Genomic DNA, 17278 nt, shown 5'->3' on the forward strand with positions numbered 1-17278 from the left:
TGGACTGGAATGGGTGAATTTAACTCAGATGACCATTATATCCACTACTGTGGGCAGGAATCCCTTACAAGAAATGGAGTAGCCATCATGGTCAACAAAAGAGTCCTAAATGCAGTACTTGGATGCAATCTCAAAAATGACAGAATGAACTCTGTTCATTTCCAAGGAAAACCATTCAATATCGCATAATCCAAGTCTATGCCCCGACCAGTAATGCTGAAGAAGCTGAAGTTGAAAGGTTCTATGAAAACCTACAAGACCTTTTAGAACTAATATCCCAAAAAGATGTCCTTTTCATTATAGGGGACTGGAATGCAAAAGTAGGAAGTCAAGAAACACCCGGAGTAACAGGCAAATTTGGCCTTGGGGTACAGAATGAAGCAGGGCAAAGGCTAATAGAGTTTTGCCAAGAGAATGCACTGGTCATACCAAACACCCTCTTCCAACAACACAAGAGAAGACTCTACACATGGACATCACCAGATGGCCAACACCGAAATCAGATTGATTGTATTCTTTGCAGCCAAAGATGGAGAAGCTCTATAAAGTCAGGAACAACAAGACCAGGAACTGTCTGTGGCTCAGATCATGAACTCTCTATTGCCAAATTTACACTAAATTGAAGAAAGTGGGGGAAACCACAAGACCATTCAAGAATAACCTAAATCAAATCCCTTACACAGTGGAAGTGAGAAATAGATTTAAGGGACTAGATCTAATAGACAGACTGCCTGATGAACTATGGACGGAGGTTCATGACATTGTAAAGGAGACAGGGATGAAGACCATCCCCCCCAAAAAAAAGAAATACAAAAAAGCAAAATGGCTTGCTGGGGACCAGCCCCAGCTGATCCAGGGTATTCGAAGGAGAGACGGCCTAGGCGACTATTTATATGCTAATTAGAGATATAAAGAATAATAGAATGAGGATAGCTCAGTAGGAAAATTCAGTGGAGAAAAGAGGCTGAGTAGCTTGGTTTACGCGGGAGACCAATAAAACTTCAAGACAAGAAGTTTGCACCACTTACGTAGGCCGCAGGCGCCCTCTCGAATAGCGGAAGGTGCCTCACCCTAGACACCTTCTCGAGTGGGTCTTAGAAGCCCAGGCATAATTAGTAAGTGTGGTGGGTTCCGCGCTCCAGATGGAGACTCAGCTGGAAGTTAAAGGGAAGAATGACATGGGGAGACCAAGCGTTGGTGAGCAAGGCCCGTAGCTTTATTTTCAACAGGGGCTTATATACCCTAAGTTACACGTAGAGGATAATAGGGGATGCAAAGTCAGCAGTCTTTGATTCTTATCAAAAACCAGGGTTTCTTTCCAGCAAATTTATCGTATACAAATGGTTTAGGTGATTTACATCATCTTCTGGCCAGAAGGCCTACTAACATTTTATGACTCTTGACAAGGACTTATCAACAAAGACTTATTTTCTCTAAGAGTAATTATTTTAAGGTTTGGCGCCATCTTCCAAAGATAAAATTGCATTCCTATAGGGCGGATGTGTAATGGGCTTACAACAAAGAAAAGAATTTATTACCTTAAGGATCTAAAGTTACTAACACCAAGGCCACTACTTATTTTTTCTATATACCAACTATTAATTAATACACATTCAAGGATACAATTCAGGGGATGTGAAAACTTGGCAACAAGCATTGACTCATCAATGAAATCCTTTACTAGTCTTATTCTGACAGTTTCTAACTCTCTGAGAGGCTCTAAGCTATTTGAATATCTTAAGCTTCCCGTGCCTCTGGAGGCTAGGAGACTGTAAACAATCGTATGCATAGCTGCAGGAGTCCGGGTAAACTTGTCAGGCGAGTTAGAGAGCCATCTGAGGGGTTTGGATTTAAACACTCCTAATTGCCCAGGAACTTTATTAATTGGAGCTGTAAGTTAACTCTTTGACAGAGAGAGAGCGAGATGGTGGTAGGGGACAGCCCCCAGTAAAGTCAGAGGTGAGAGCACAAAGCAATAAAGTAGGCAGACTCTGGTTTTTTGGGGGGGAAAATGCTCGAGAATATCCGGGCGGACTCCTGAGGCTCGATCCCGCCTTTGCGTATGCCGAGCCTCCTTCCTCATGACCTTTGTCACGAGCGGAATGCCTCACCGGCTCCCGGCAATGGCTGTCTGAGTAGGCCTTACAAACAGTTGTGAAAAGAAGAGAAGCAAAAAGCAAAAAAAAGAAAAAGCAAAGGAGAAAAGGAAAGATACACCCATTTGAATGCAGAGTTCCAAAGAATAGCAAGCAGAGATAAGAAAGCCTTCCTCAGCAATCAATGCAAAGAAATAAAGGAAAGCAATAGAATGGAAAAGACTAGAGATCTCTTCAAGAAAATTAGAGATACCAAGGGAACATTTTATGCAAAGATGGGATCAATAAAGAACAGAAATGGTATTGACCTAACAGAAACAGAAGATATTAAGAAGAGGACACAAGAATACACAGAAGAACTGTACAAAAAAGATATTCACAACCCAGATAACCACGATGGTGTGATCAGTTACCTAGAACCAGACATCCTGGAATGTGAAGTAAAGTGGGCCTTAGGAAGCATCACTATGAACAAAGCTAGTGGAGGTGATGGAATTCCAGTTGAGCTATGTCAAATCCTGAAAGATGATGCTGTGAAAGTGCTGCACTCAGTATGCCAGCAAATTTGGAAAACTCAGCAGTGGCCACAGGACCGGAAAAGGTCAGTGTTCATTCCAATCCCAAAGAAAGGCAATGCCAAAGAATGCTCAAACTACCGCACAATTGCACTCATCTCACACACTAGTAAAGTAATGATCAAAATTCTCCAAGCCAGGCTTCAGCAATACATGAACCGTGAACTTCCAGATGTTCAAGCTGGGTTTAGAAAGGGCAGAGGAACCAGAGATCAAATTGCCAACATCCGCTGGATCATAGAAAAGGCAAGAGAGTTCCCAAAAAACATCTATTTCTGCTTTATTGACTATGCCAAAGCCTTTGACTGTGTGGATCACATTAAAACTGTGGAAAATTCTTTAAGAGATGGGAATACCAGACCACCTGACCTGCCTCTTGAGAAACCTGTATGCAGGTCAGGAAGCAACAGTTAGAACTGAGCATGGAACAACAGACTGGTTCCAAATAGGAAAAGGAGTATGTCAAGGCTGTATATTGTCACCCTCCTTATTTAACTTATATGCAGAGTACATCATGAGAAATGCTGGGCTGGAAGAAGCACAACCTGGAATCAAGATTGCCTGGAGACATATCAGTAACCTCAGATATGCAGATGACACCATCCTTTTGGCAGAAAGTGAAGAACTAAAGAGCCTCTTGATGAAAGTGAAAAGGAGAGTGAAAATGTTGGCTTAAAGCTCAACATTCAGTAAACTAAGCTCATGGCATATGGTCCCGTCACTTCATGGCAAATAGATGGGAAAACAGTGGAAACAGTGGCTGACTTTATTTTTTTGGCCTCCAAAATCACTGTAGATGGTGACTGTAGCCATGAAATTAAAAGATGTTTACTCCTTAGAAGAAAAGCTATGACCAACCTAGACAGCATATTAAAATCAGAGACATTACTTTGTCAACAATGGTCCATCTAATCAAGGCTATGGTTTTTCCAGTAGTCATGTATAGATGTGAGAGTAGGACTGTAAAGAAAGCTTAGCACCAAAGAATTTGAACTGTGGTGTTGGAGAAGACTCTTGAGAGTCCTTTGGACTGCAAGGAGATCCAACCAGTCCATCCTAAAGGAGATCAGTCCTGGATGTTCCTTGGAAGGACTGATGTTGAAGCTGAACATCAATACTTTGGTCAGCTGATGCTAAGAGCTGACTCATTTGAAAAGACCCTGATGCTGGGCAAGATTGAGGGCAGGAGGAGAAGGGGATGACAGAGAACGAGATGGTTGGATGGCATCACCAACTCAATGGACATGGGATTGGGTGGACTCCGGGAGTTGGTGATGGACCGGGAGGCCTGGCGTGCTGCGGTTCATGGGGTCACAAAGATTCAGATACGACTGAGCGATTGAACTGAACTGATATTCCACTGTATATATGTATCACAGCTTCTTTATCCATTTGTCTAATAGATGGATATCTAGGTTGTTTCCATGTCTTAGCTATTTTAAGTAGTGCTGCAATGAATACTGGGGTTATATATGACTTTTTCAGGTATGTTTTTTCTGTTGGTGTATGAGAAAACCGTAATTGTTGGATCACCTGATAGTTTTATTACTTTTTTTAAAGGAATCTCCATGCTGTCTGCAACAGTGGCTGTATCAATTTACATTCCCACCAACAGTGCAGAGGGTTCCTTTACTCCACATCCTCTCCTGCATCTATTATTTAAAAGGTTTTTGATGATTGCCATTCTAACTGGTGTGAGATCCCACTCTAGTTTTGATTTGCATTTCTCTAATAATGAACGATGCTGAGCATCTTTTCATGTATTTATTAGCCATCTGCGTGTCTTCTTTGGAGAAATGTTTGTTTAGGTCTTTTGCCCACTTTTTGATTGAGTTGTTTATTTTTCTGGTATTAAGTTGAATGAGCTGCTTGTATCTTTTGGAAATTAATCCTTTGTCAGTTGTTTCATTGCTATTATTTTGCAGATGGTGGTTTTCTTTTCTACTTAATGTCCTTAAAGGAGTTTTCTTGTACAGAAAATGAAATAAAATAATTATTATATAATTATATTCTGATAATGCTATAAACTATGCCATATTTACAGTGATTTTATTGGGGTTTTTTTTATCAAGAAATATATAAGTACTACCAAATTCCCTCTTTTATTGTAGTAACAGTTCAATTCAGTCGCTCAGTCATGTCCAACTCTTTGTGATCCCATGGACTCCAGCACACCAGGCCTCCCTGTCCATCACCATCTCCTGAAGCTTATTCAAACTCATGTCCATTGAGTCTGTGATACCATCCAACCATCTTATCCTCTGTCGTCCCCTTCTCCTCCTGCCTTCAATCTTTCTCAGCATCAAGGTCTTTTCCAAAGGGTCAGTTCTTCATATCAGATGACCAAAGTATTGGAGTTTCAGCTTCAGCGTCAGTCACTCCAATGATTCAGGACTAATTTCCTTTAGGATGGACAGGGTGAATCTCCTTGCAGTCCAAGGGACTCTCAAGAGTCTTTTCAAATACCACAGTTCAAAAGCATCAATTCTTCAGTGCTCAGCTTTCTTTATAGTCCAACTCTCACATCCATACATGACTACTGGAAAAACCATAGCTTTGACTAGATGGACCTTTTTTGGCAAAGTAATGTCTCTGCTTTTTAATATGCTGTCTAGGTTGGGCATAACTTTTCTTCCAAGGAGCAAGTGCCTTTTAATTTCATGGCTGTAGTCTCCATTTGCAGTGATTTGGGAGCCCAAGAAAATAAAGTTTCTCATTGTTTTCATTGTTTCCCCATCTATTTGCCATGAAGTGATGGGACCAGATGCCATTATCTTAGTTTTTTGAATGTTGAGTGTTAAGCCAACTTTTTCACTCTCCTCTTTCATTTTCATCAAGAGGCTCTTTAGTTCTTTTTTGCTTTCTGCCATAAGGGTGGTGACATCTGCATATCTGAGGTTATTATATTTCTCCTGGCAATCTTCATTCCAGCTTGGGCTTCATCTATATATATATATATATATATATACAGAAGCTTGAGCTTTATATATATATATATATATATATATATATATATATATATAGGATTTGAGTTTGTTGAATCATCCCTTGTGACACTGGAATAAATCCAACTTGATCATGGTGTATGACCCTATTGTTGAATTAGGTTTACTGATATTTTGTTGAAGATTTGTTCATCCATATTCATCTGAGCTATTGGCCTGTAGTTTTCTTTTTTGTAGTGTCTTTGTATGGTATCAGGGTAATGGTGGCCTCAGAATGAATCTGGGAGTGTTCTCCCTCTACAGATTTTTTGGAATAGTTTGAGAAGATAGATAAAAGTTGTTCTTTATATGTCTGGTAATATCCACTGTGAAGCTGTCCAGACCTGGACTTCTGTTTTCTGGGAGTTTTTATTACAAATTCAGTTCCACTTCTAGTGATTGGTCTGTTCAACTTGTCTATTTCTTCTAGACTCAGTCTTGGAAGGCTATCTTTTCCTAGAAATTGGTTCATTTCTTCTCCTTGTTCAGTCACTAAGTCATGTCCAACTCTTTCAGACCCCATGAACTGCAGTGTGTCAGGCTTCTCTCTCCATCACTATCTCCCTGAGCTTGCTCAAACTCATGTCCACTGAATCCATTAATACCCTGAATTAACTTTTTAGCTAACCCAATAAATAAGCTCTCCTGCCCAATCTTATTTTCTAGTCCCCTTAATTAAGCACTCTTAGAATTCAGACCCACAGGTTCTCCTCCAGCATCTGTCAATACACAATGGCTAAGTCTCATTTTCTCTTTAGAATGTTAGGCATTATTAACACCAGAGTATCACAGAAATGTCAGAAGAGTCTAGAGGTTCAAAATGTCCAGGATCATTCACCCAGATATTCTCTTTGCAAATATTAAGATCCCATTTTATCCCAACCAGGCCCTGATCTTGTCTTAACTAACCTCCCTTGATTGGGCATTTAATCTTATCTGGAACTCTACACTCCATTAACTACTAGTCATCAGTTTCTTCTGCCTTCCTGTTGCCAGAGACTGTTTTTGTAAGCTTTCAGAAGGTTTATAGACTTTCATCCTTGGTGATCAACTGCCCACACCTTTCCATGATCTTTTTCTGGGGCAGTAATGGGCTTAACAATAGCCATTCATTCCCATTATTTTTAAAGTTTGTTTCCCAGTTCTTCTCAGAGGTCTGATACTTTCCACTAGCTAAAGCATACTCCCTTCCTGCAGTGGTACCCTTCACCATTCACCAGTGGAGCAAGGTTTAATAACTGGACACCCACTTTATGTCCAGGCACATCTATGTTCCCCTTTCCAGTTGGACTGAAAGGGATCCTACTCCCAATTAACATCTTATCTCAGTTTTCAGATGCCTCTCATTACCAAGCATAATTTATTTCTTCCAAAAACAAGGCTTACATAGAATTTGGGGGCTTCCCAGATGGTGCTAGTGGTAAAGAATCTGCCTGCCAATGCAATAGACATGTGATCCATCCCTGGGTCGGGAAAATTCCCTGAAGTAGGGAATGGCAACCCACTCCAGTATTCATACATGGAAAATTCCATGGACAGAGGAGCCTGGCATGCTATAGTCCATGGGGTTTCAAAGAGTCAGATGCAACTGAGCACCTGAGCACACAAATAGAATTTGATGTATAAACACCTATGAAAAGAAAGTGCCCAATTCTGTTTTCATTTAAAATACTTATGTTTTGTTCATCATCTTTCCTCACTCTAGTCCCTTTCCTGGAGAAAGAAAACCAAGTTTGTCAGAGAGAAAAATCAAACTGTAAAGCCTTGGTCCTACTGCTGCTGCTGCTGCTACGTCGCTTTAGTCGTGTCCGACTCTGTGCGACCCCATAGACGGCAGCCCACCAGGCTCCCCCGTCCCTGGGATTCTCCAGGCAAGAACACTGGAGTGGGTTGCCATTTCCTTCTCCAATGCATGAAAGTGAAAAGTGAAATTGAAGTCGCTCAGTCGTGTCCGACTCTAGCGACCCCATGGACTGCGGCCTACTAGGCTCCTCCGTCCATGGGATTTTCTAGGCAAGAGTACTGGAGTGGGCCAGTTACAGTCAATTCGGGGGTGTTGCCATCTCAGGAAGGGTGTGATCTTGTCCCAGGTAGCACTCGCCAACTAAGGCTGGCTCTGGAGAAGCTGACAGCTTCAGGCTGTCTTCTAAGTGCGATCCCAGCAGCCCCAGCAACATGTCTTTCTGTAAAGGCCCATTCATAGGCAATGCATCCCCTGTTTGCTATAAGCAAAGTGCTTATTGATAAGGGGAAGGAGAAAAAGAAGTCTAAAATAATTCTTTTTGTGATAGATATTGCTCGAGCTAATCAGTAGCTGGTTCCTTGCTGGGCATCTGGGAAACTACATTCCCCAGTGAACCAGTGAAGTTGCTCAGTCATGTCTGACTCTTCGCGATCCCATGGACTGTAGCCCACCAGGCATCCATGGAATTTTCCAGGCAAGAGTACTGGAGTGGGTTGCCATTTCCTTCTCCAGGGGATCTTCCCGACCCAGAGATCGAAACCAGGTCTTCTGCATTGCAGGCAGACGCTTTGCCATCTGAGCCACCAGGGAAGCCCTGCCCCCTTGTAGTAAAGCTCTGTGGCTAGCTCAGGATGGACAGAATGTGGGAAAAATTGAAGTCTATCACTGCCAGACAGAGACAGTGAAAAGCTCCCTCACCATCCAGCCTCTTTTCCCCAGCTACAGTATTTGGGAGGCCACATACTCCAGCTGGCACAGCAACACCATGGGTCCTCCAGCAGCCTGTGGCCTTGAGGTAAGCACTTAAAGTGTGGAGCTCAGAAGAGGTATGGAGTGAGATTTTAAATGTAGGGGTTATAGGCACATAGACAAAAATTGTTTGAGTAAGGAGTGAATACAGAGTAAATAAGAGAGCTTTGGATGGAGCTCTGGAAAGCTCAACCATTTAAAATTCAGAAGACTCTAGCAAAAGATGTTGAGGGACAGTGAGAAGCACTCTAATTTGGGTTCTAATATAACTATTCTACCATTTTCATAGCACTTGAGAATTATGTGAAATTAGTTAATCCCCCCACGCTTAAAATGTAAAGTACTTAGGAGCAAGGATCTTGTTGTTTTGCTCACTGTTAACATGCTCAACATACACTGCTTGACATACATGGATATTCTGTAATATTTGTTGAACTATTGAACTATAAAGGAAAATGGCCAGATTGGGAGTGGAGGGGAAAGAAAAAAAAATATGTTATTAGGAAACCAAAGAAAGTGTAGTCAACTAGCAGGGACTGGTCAAGTAAGAACAGGACTGAGGGAGGCAATTTTGCATTAGCCGTGAGGAGGGCAATCCTGACAATGGCTAGGAGTCTTTTAGTGGAGTTGTGGGAGCCTAGTCCAGATGGTGTTGGGGTGTAGAAAGAATGATGAGTGAAGACATAGAAACAGGATGTATACATAACTCTCATTATGAGAAGTTTATGAAAAACATAAAAGTAGCTGGAAGAAGGTGTTTGTTTCAGGGATTTTTTAAAGCTAAGACTCAGACATGTTTAAGTCTCATTGAGATACAGCTAGTGATAATTGAGTAACAAAGATCTCGAGCACAGATGATGGAACAGCCTATGGCAGGATGCAGACACATGGCCCCTGTAACAGAGGGACGAAAGCGGGTGGGGGGTATTAGAGACGTAGGCAGGTGTGAATACTTGCTGGCAGGAGATAGTGAAATTGTAGTCTAGATCAACAGAGTGAATATAGAATCAAAAGGTTTGCAGTCATTGAAGATTAAAGAACATTTTATTTTCCTCAGAGAAATAGAAATGGAGCTGACTTCTGACACGTGACAGAAATTCAGGCAATTTTAAGGTCCTTTTAAGTTTGTTGGCTATGAATTTATAGACTGTTACCGATCTGACTTGTTTGGATGATTTTTAGCTGCACAAAGCAGTCTATGTGCAAGCTGAAGCCGAAGAGCTGGATTCACTCATGGTTGCAGTTTTGGTAGGCAGTTAGAATTAAAGGAAAATGGACAAGAAAGTTTTGGGCCTTAACAAAGAAATTATTGAAGAGAGAGACTCAAAATCTAAACTGGATTAGAAGAGAACAGAGGAGAAGGCTGACCTGTAGGTAAAATAAATCAGTAAATGAATCAGAAGACAAAGAGTGGTCAAAGAAGACTGCTTAGGCAGGCAAACTGCAAAGCTAGGACGTTTGAACCCGAGATCATGCCTGAAGAAGAGATTTCAGAGGTGGGGCAGGCTTGAGTGAGGTCCCAGGGGTGGCCCAGGTGGAGATGGTGGAGAGAGGGCTGCAAGGGTGAAAACACAAGGAAACTCAGCAGCAATGGCAATAACCGGGTCAGTCTGTTGGCAGCAAATCTGAGGCCCAGTCATGTTGCCAAGTGTTGTGGCAGAAAAGCATATAGTGAGGCAGAAGGAGCTAAAGTCAACAGGAGGCTGGTGGTCAGCAGGGCTGTTCCAGGGTAACAAAATGAGCCAGGACTGAGAGGGGATCACAGGGGTAGACTTGGGTGAAAGCAGACTGGAGACCAGCGACTGGCTCAAACCCTTTTCTGTGGTCTCCTGATCTCTCTCAGCCTTTCATCCCGGATGCAGAGCTTAGGAGCTGAAAGAATTTTTGGAGATCCTGCTTTCTTTATGAGGAAAATGACATTTAATGGACTTGCATGTTTCACCCAAGATAAGGAGTCAAAGCTACATTCAAAAAAAATCCACATTTTTTTGCTCCTAGTTTGATTTTCTCTCTTTCCACCTCTCCTTCCTTCTCCCTCTTTCAGTCCCTCTCAGCATTTAATTGAGGGAATGTTGTATTATCCCGTTAAACTAATCTTTCTTATCATGGCTAGAAAATGTTTTTTGAAGCGTGTAAAGGCAAAATTTTAACAGTGGGATGTATTTAACTTTTATAGAGTCAGTATTATACTGAATAAATACCTTTGTGAGTATTATCATGATTAATAACTGCATACATAAACCATGTTGCTTGTACATATGGTAATAAATATTTTATTCAGATTAGCCATTATAATGAAATATTTAGTGACACATGATTGCAGGAACATTTCCAAAAGCAATTAGAGGATTCAAAACTGATAGAACTGCTTTTTTCAAAGTGAAGCAAATTCTACTTTTAATGTGCTCTTTGAAGAGAATGACCAGTTTCTTTCAAGTTAAAATATCATCATTACTGGGTGAGTGACTGATGTCTCTGAAGTAGAGGAGGCATCTTTCAAGCTAGAATAGAAACCATTGATTCATACAAAAAAACAATCTGGCATACCACAGAGGTTTAAATCACTGGAAAGGCTCTAGTGTTTAAAAGTTGGATTTCAGTTTTTAAATAAATTGTACTGTTTTGCAGCCATCTGTTTCACAATTAAAATACATTTTCAAGAAGTATGTTCAAACATTAAAGCCCTGAGAATGAGAAATAGAAGACATAATACTAAAGATCAAACTGTGCTTCAAATGCATCTTTAATAAAGTAATATACTAGTATATTATTATTATAGTATAAAGAAGCAAGATAAGAAAGAAAATAAAAATATTTGTAAGTAGTTGCTCTCATTTGAAAAAATGCCAACCACGAACTAGAGGTATGTTTCAATAATACGTCAATAATATCTGAATAAAACAATTAAGGTATACTAACAAAAATTCCTCTTACCAAAAAAAAAACAAACACCAGGTGAGTTATAAATTTAAAAGAAACATGTTCAAGCTAGAAATAGTATCCTTTTATATTTTAAAAACCACTAGAATACAATGTTAATTTTCCCAAAATCCACATGCCTGTCATTGATTAATTAAAATAAAAGCAATTGTTTACTAATTTTTCTAATGAAAAATTAATAGTAACTGTTAAGCGCTAAAATTCTAACTCTACCTCGCAGAAGAAAAATAGAGTAAAAATCTAATAAGCTTTCAAAAGCAAAATTTCATAAAAATCACTTTTGAACAGATGAAAATTATTAAAATGATTTTTCACTGTTCCGTCACTAAGTCATATCTGACTCTTTGTGACCCCATCAACTGCAGCACACCATGCTTCCCTGTCCTTCACTATCTCCTGGAGTTTACTCAAACTCATGTCCACTGAGTTGGTGATGCTGTCCAACCATCTCATCCTCTGTTGCCCACTTCTCCTCTGGCCCTCAATCTTTCCAGCATCAGGGTTTTTCCCAATGAGTCAGCTCTTCAAATAGGGTGGCCAAAGGATTGGAGCTTCAGCATCAGTCCTTTCAATGAATATTCAGGATCGATTTCCTTTAAGATTGACTGATTTGATCTCCTTACTGTCCATGGGACTCTCAAGAGTCTTCTTCAGCACCACAATTCAAAAGCATCAGTTCTTCGGTGCTCAGCATTCTTTAGGGTTCAATTTTCACATCCATACATGATTACTGGAAAAGCCATAGCTTTGACCATAGGGACCTTTGTTGGCAAAGTCTCTGCTTCTTAATACACTGTCTAGGTTTGTCATAGCTTTTTTCCCAAGGAGCAAGCATCTTTTAATTTGGTGGCCACAGTCACGATCCACAGTGGCTTTGGAGCCCCCCCAAATAAAATATGTCACTGTTTCTACTTTTTCCTCATCTAATTGCATGAAGTGATGGGACTGGATGCCATGATCTTAGTTTTTTTGAATATTGAATTTTAAGCTAACTTTTTCATTCTTGTCTTTTACCCTCAACAAGAGGCTCTTTAGTTCTTCTTCACTTTCTCAAATGGTATCATCTGCATATCTGAGATTGTTTAATTCTCCCAGCAATCTAAATTCCAGCTGGTGAGTCATCCAGCCTGGCATTTCCCATGATGTACTCTGCATGTAAGTTAATTAAGCAGGGTAACAGTGCATCCTTGATGTACTCTTTTCCCAATTTTGAATCAGTCTAGTTAGAATCAATCAGTTAGAATCATGTCTGGTTCTAACTATTGCTTCTTGACCTGCATACAAGTTTCTCAAGAGACAGGTAACATGGTCTGGTATTCCCATCTCTTTAAGAATTTTCCATAGTTTGTTATGATCCACACAGTTACAGGCTGTAGCATAGTCAATGAAGCAGAGTAGATTTTTTTTTTTTAATTCCCTTGCTTTTTCTATGATCCAACAGAATTTGGGAATTTGATTTCTGGTTCCTCTGTTGTTTCTAAATCCAGCTGGTACATCTGGAAGTTCTCGGTTCACGTACTGCTGAAGCCTAGCTTGAAGGATTTTGAATAATTAGATTCTGAGTATTTCTCTTTGTAATACTAACTATATAGTTACTTTAAATAAAATAATAAAACCATTATACATGTAACATGGATTTTGAAAATAAAATATAGCAATAGCACTAATTTGTATACTTTTTATGATAAAACTTTCCAAAAGTACAATTTAAAGAATCTCAGTTCCTAATTTTTCTATATACTGTATATGCACTAAGGAATGGTGCATTTAAAAAAGGACTATGATCTTGATAATTCTCAAATGTATTATTTTTAAACTTCAATTGATTATTTTGGCAGCAAGAAGTTTTAAAATATATTACTTTTTTGGAGTATAGTTGATTAAATCAATCAACTATACTCCAAAAAAGTAATATATTTTAAATCAATACAATATTACCAATATATTAGTTTCAAGTGTACAACAGAGTGATTCAATATTTTTACAGATTATAAACCTTTTAAAGTTACTATAAAATATAGACTATATTCCCTGTGATATCCTTGTATCTTGTTTATTTTATATATAGTATTTCTTAATCCCCTGCCTTTATCATGCCTGTCCACCCCTTCCCCTCCCTACTGGTAGCTACTAGCTTACTCTGTCTGTGAGTTTGTTCCTGTTTCATTATTTTCATTCATTTGTTCTGTCTTTTAGATTCCACATGTAAGTGGTAACATACAGTAGTATTTTTTTGGTCTTTCTCTGCTTGACTTATTTCACTAAGCATGATAACCTCCAGGTCCAATCATGTTGCCAATGGCAAAATTTTATCCTTTTTTATGGCTGAGTTGTATTCCACTGTATGCATGTGTATGTTCAAGTATGTGTGTGCACGTGTGTACATGTGTTTTTATCTGTATCCATGTGTCTATTGATGGACCCTGGTTTAGTGTCCATATTTTAGCTTGGCTATTATAAATAATGCTGCTATGAACATTGGGATGTATCTTTTCAAACTAGTGTTTTCATTTTTATATTTTTATACACCAGGAGAAAAATGTATGGGTTATATTGTGGTTCTATTTTTATGTTTTTTGAGGAATCTCCATAATGTTTTCCATAGAGACTACACCAATTTGCATTCCCACTAACAAAGTACTAGATTTCCCTTTGCTCCACATCCTTGCCAACATTCATTATTTGCATTCTTCTTAATGATAGTCATTCTAACAATTGTGAAGTGATATCTCATTGGGGTTTGATTTGCATTTCTCTGATCAGCACTGTTGAGCATCTTTTCATGTGCTCATTAGCCATCTACATGTCTTCTTTGGAAGAATGTCTAGTTGGGTCTTCTGCCTATTTTTTTTATTTTTATGGTATCGAGTTGGATAAGCTGTTAATATATCATGGATATTAACCCTATATCATCATATAATTTTCAAATCTTTTCTCCCATTCAAAAGTTTATCTCTTCCTTTTGTCAGTGATTTCCTGTGCCATGCAAGCTCTTAATTTTTATTGAAATACAGTTGATTTACAATGTGTTTCAGATGTAAAGTTATACAAATGTAAATATATATACTCCTTTTACTTTATCTTCCAATCTAACAGTGCAGGAGGTTTCCTTTTCTCCATACCCCATCCAGCACTTACGGTTTGCAGACATTTTGATGATGGCCATTCAGAACAGTGAGGTGATACTCATTTTAGTTTTGGTTTGTATTTCTCTAATAATTAGTGATGTTGAGCACTGAGCATCTTTTCATGTGTCTTTGGCCATTTGTATGTCTTTGGAGAAATGTCTGTTTAGTTGTTCTGCCCATTTCTTGATTGGGTTGTTTTTTATATAGAGCTGCATAAGCTGTTTATAAATTTTGGAGATTACTCCTTTGTCAGTCCCTTCATTTGCGAATATTTTCTCCCATTCTGTGAGTTGTCTTTTCTTTTGTTTATGGTTTCCTTTAGTATGCAAAAGCTCTTAAATTTAATTAGGTCCCATTTGTTTATTTTTGTTTTTATTTTCATTAGGAGGTGGATTGAAAAAAATCTTGCTGCAGTTTATCTTAGAGTGTTCTATCTATGTTTTCCTCTAATAATTTTTATTCTATCAAACTTATATTTAGGTCTTTAATCCATTTTGAGTTTATTTTTGTGTATGGTGTTAAGGTTTGTTCTAATTTCATCTGTTTACATGTGGCTGTCAAGTTTTCCCAGCACCACTTGTTGAAGATGCTGCCTTTTCTCCATTGTCCATTCTTGCCTCTTTTATCATAGATTAGGTGACCATGTATGGATGTGAGAGTTGAACTAGAAAGAAAGCTGAGCACTGAAGAATTGATGCTTTTGAACTGTGGTGTTGGAGAAGACTCTTGAGAGTCCCTTGGACTGCAAGGAGATCCAACCAGTCCATCCTAAAGGAAATCAGTCCTGAATAATCATTGGAAGGACTGATGATGAAGCTGCAACTCCAATACTTTGGCCACCTAATGGGAAGAACTGACTCATTTGAAAATACCCTGATGCTGGGAAAGATTGAAGGCAGGAGGAGAAGGTGACGACAGGATGAGATAGTTTGATGGCATCACTGACTCAATGGACATGAGTTTGAGCAAGCTCCAGGAATTGGTGATGGACAGGGAGGCCTGGCGTGTTGCAGTCCATGGGGTCTCAAAGAGGCAGACACGACTGAGCAACTGAACTGACTGACTGAGGTGACCATAAATGTGTGGGTTTATCTCTGGACTTCCTATCCTGTTACGTTAATCCAAATGTCTGTTTTTGTGCAAGTAACATGGTGTTTCATACTGTTTTGACAACCGTCGCTTTATAGTATAGTCTGAAGTCAGGGAGCCTGGTTCCTCCAGCTCCATTTTTCTTTCTCAAGACTGCTTTGGCTATTTGTGGTCTTTTAGTTTCCATACAAATTGTAAACTTTTTGTTCTAATCCTGTGAAAAATAATCTTGGTAATTTGATAGAGATTGCATTTAATTTGTAGGTAGCCTTGGGTAGTATTGTTGTAGCCACACATTCCGGGAAACAAACTCACTCAGAAGGACAATGCAGATAGTGGAGTTCAGTTTATTACACCGGTGGGCCCAAGGCAGAGTCTCCTCTTAGCCAAGGACCCTGACCAGCGTTTGTGAATATTTTTTATACCCCATGTGTACATGTCTTAACTCGTCACTCCAAATTCCTTGAGACTTACATAAACCAAGGAAAATACAATCCCAATAACCCCATTATTCACGTACTATGTGCTCATGTGCTCAAACAGTCAAACAATTAGCCAATAATCAATAAACCCGAGGTTATACTTCGATAGATACAGAAAAATTTATGGCCTGTCTGGAGGAAGGGGCGATTAGTGTATGTTTTCTCTTAGGCTATGAATAACCTAGATACAATCTAGGTTCCCCTGTCTGGAGGGGGTCTCATCCTGTTGCTGTTTTCATAGGCACTAAACACAGAGTTCAGAGTCCATTGTAAAGGTGGCCGACCATGATCAGCATGAACAGGCCTAAGATGGAGTCCAGGCCCTGTGAATTCCTTCTTCAGTATAGTCATTTTGATAATATTAATTTTTCCTGTCCAAAAACATATCTTTCCATCTGTTTGTTGTCATCTTTGATTTCTTTCATCAGTGTCTTATGTTCGGTATACAGGCTTTTTGCCTCCATAGGTAGGTTTATTCCTAGGTATTTTATTCTTTTTGATATGATGAAAAATGGAATTGCTTCCTTATTTTTTCTTTCTGATGTTTCATTGTTAGTATATAGGAATGCAAGAGATTTCTGAGTATTAATTTTGTGTCCTGCAACTTTACTGAGTTCATTGAGCTCTAGTAGTTTTCTGGTAGCATATTTGGGATTTTCTATGTACAGTATCATGTCATCTGCAAACAGTAACAGTGTTAAAACTTCTTCCTTTCCAATTTATAGTCTATGTCTTTTTCTTCTCTAATTGCCATGGCTAGGACTTCCAAAACAATATTGAATAAAAGTGGTGAAAGTGGACATCCTCATCTTGTTCCCCTTCTTAGAGGAAATACTTTCAGCTTTCCACCTTTGAGAATAATCTTAGTGTGGACTTGGCATTTATGGCATTTATTATGTTGAGGTAGGTCCCCTCTATGCTCTCTTTCTAGGGGGTTTTTGTCAAAACAAACAAACAAAAAAGAATGTTAAACTTTACCAAAAGACTTTTCTGAATCTATTGAGATTATCATAGGGTTTTTATTCTTCTGTTGGTTAATGTGGGGTGTCACACTGATTTGTGCATATTGAAGAAGCCTTGAATCCCTGGGATAAATCCCATTTGACCATGGTGTGTAATCCTTTTAATGTATTTTTATATTTGATTTGTTACTATCTTTTTGAGGAATTTTGCATCTATTTTCATCAGTGATATTGACCTCTAATTTTCTTTCTGTGATAGCTTTGTCTGGTCAGAGTGATGGTGGCCTCATAGAATGAGTTTGGGAGTGT

The sequence above is a fragment of the Bos indicus genome, chromosome 2 (genome assembly GCF_029378745.1).
Source record: "Bos indicus isolate NIAB-ARS_2022 breed Sahiwal x Tharparkar chromosome 2, NIAB-ARS_B.indTharparkar_mat_pri_1.0, whole genome shotgun sequence".
NCBI classification, from domain to species: Eukaryota; Metazoa; Chordata; class Mammalia; order Artiodactyla; family Bovidae; genus Bos; species Bos indicus.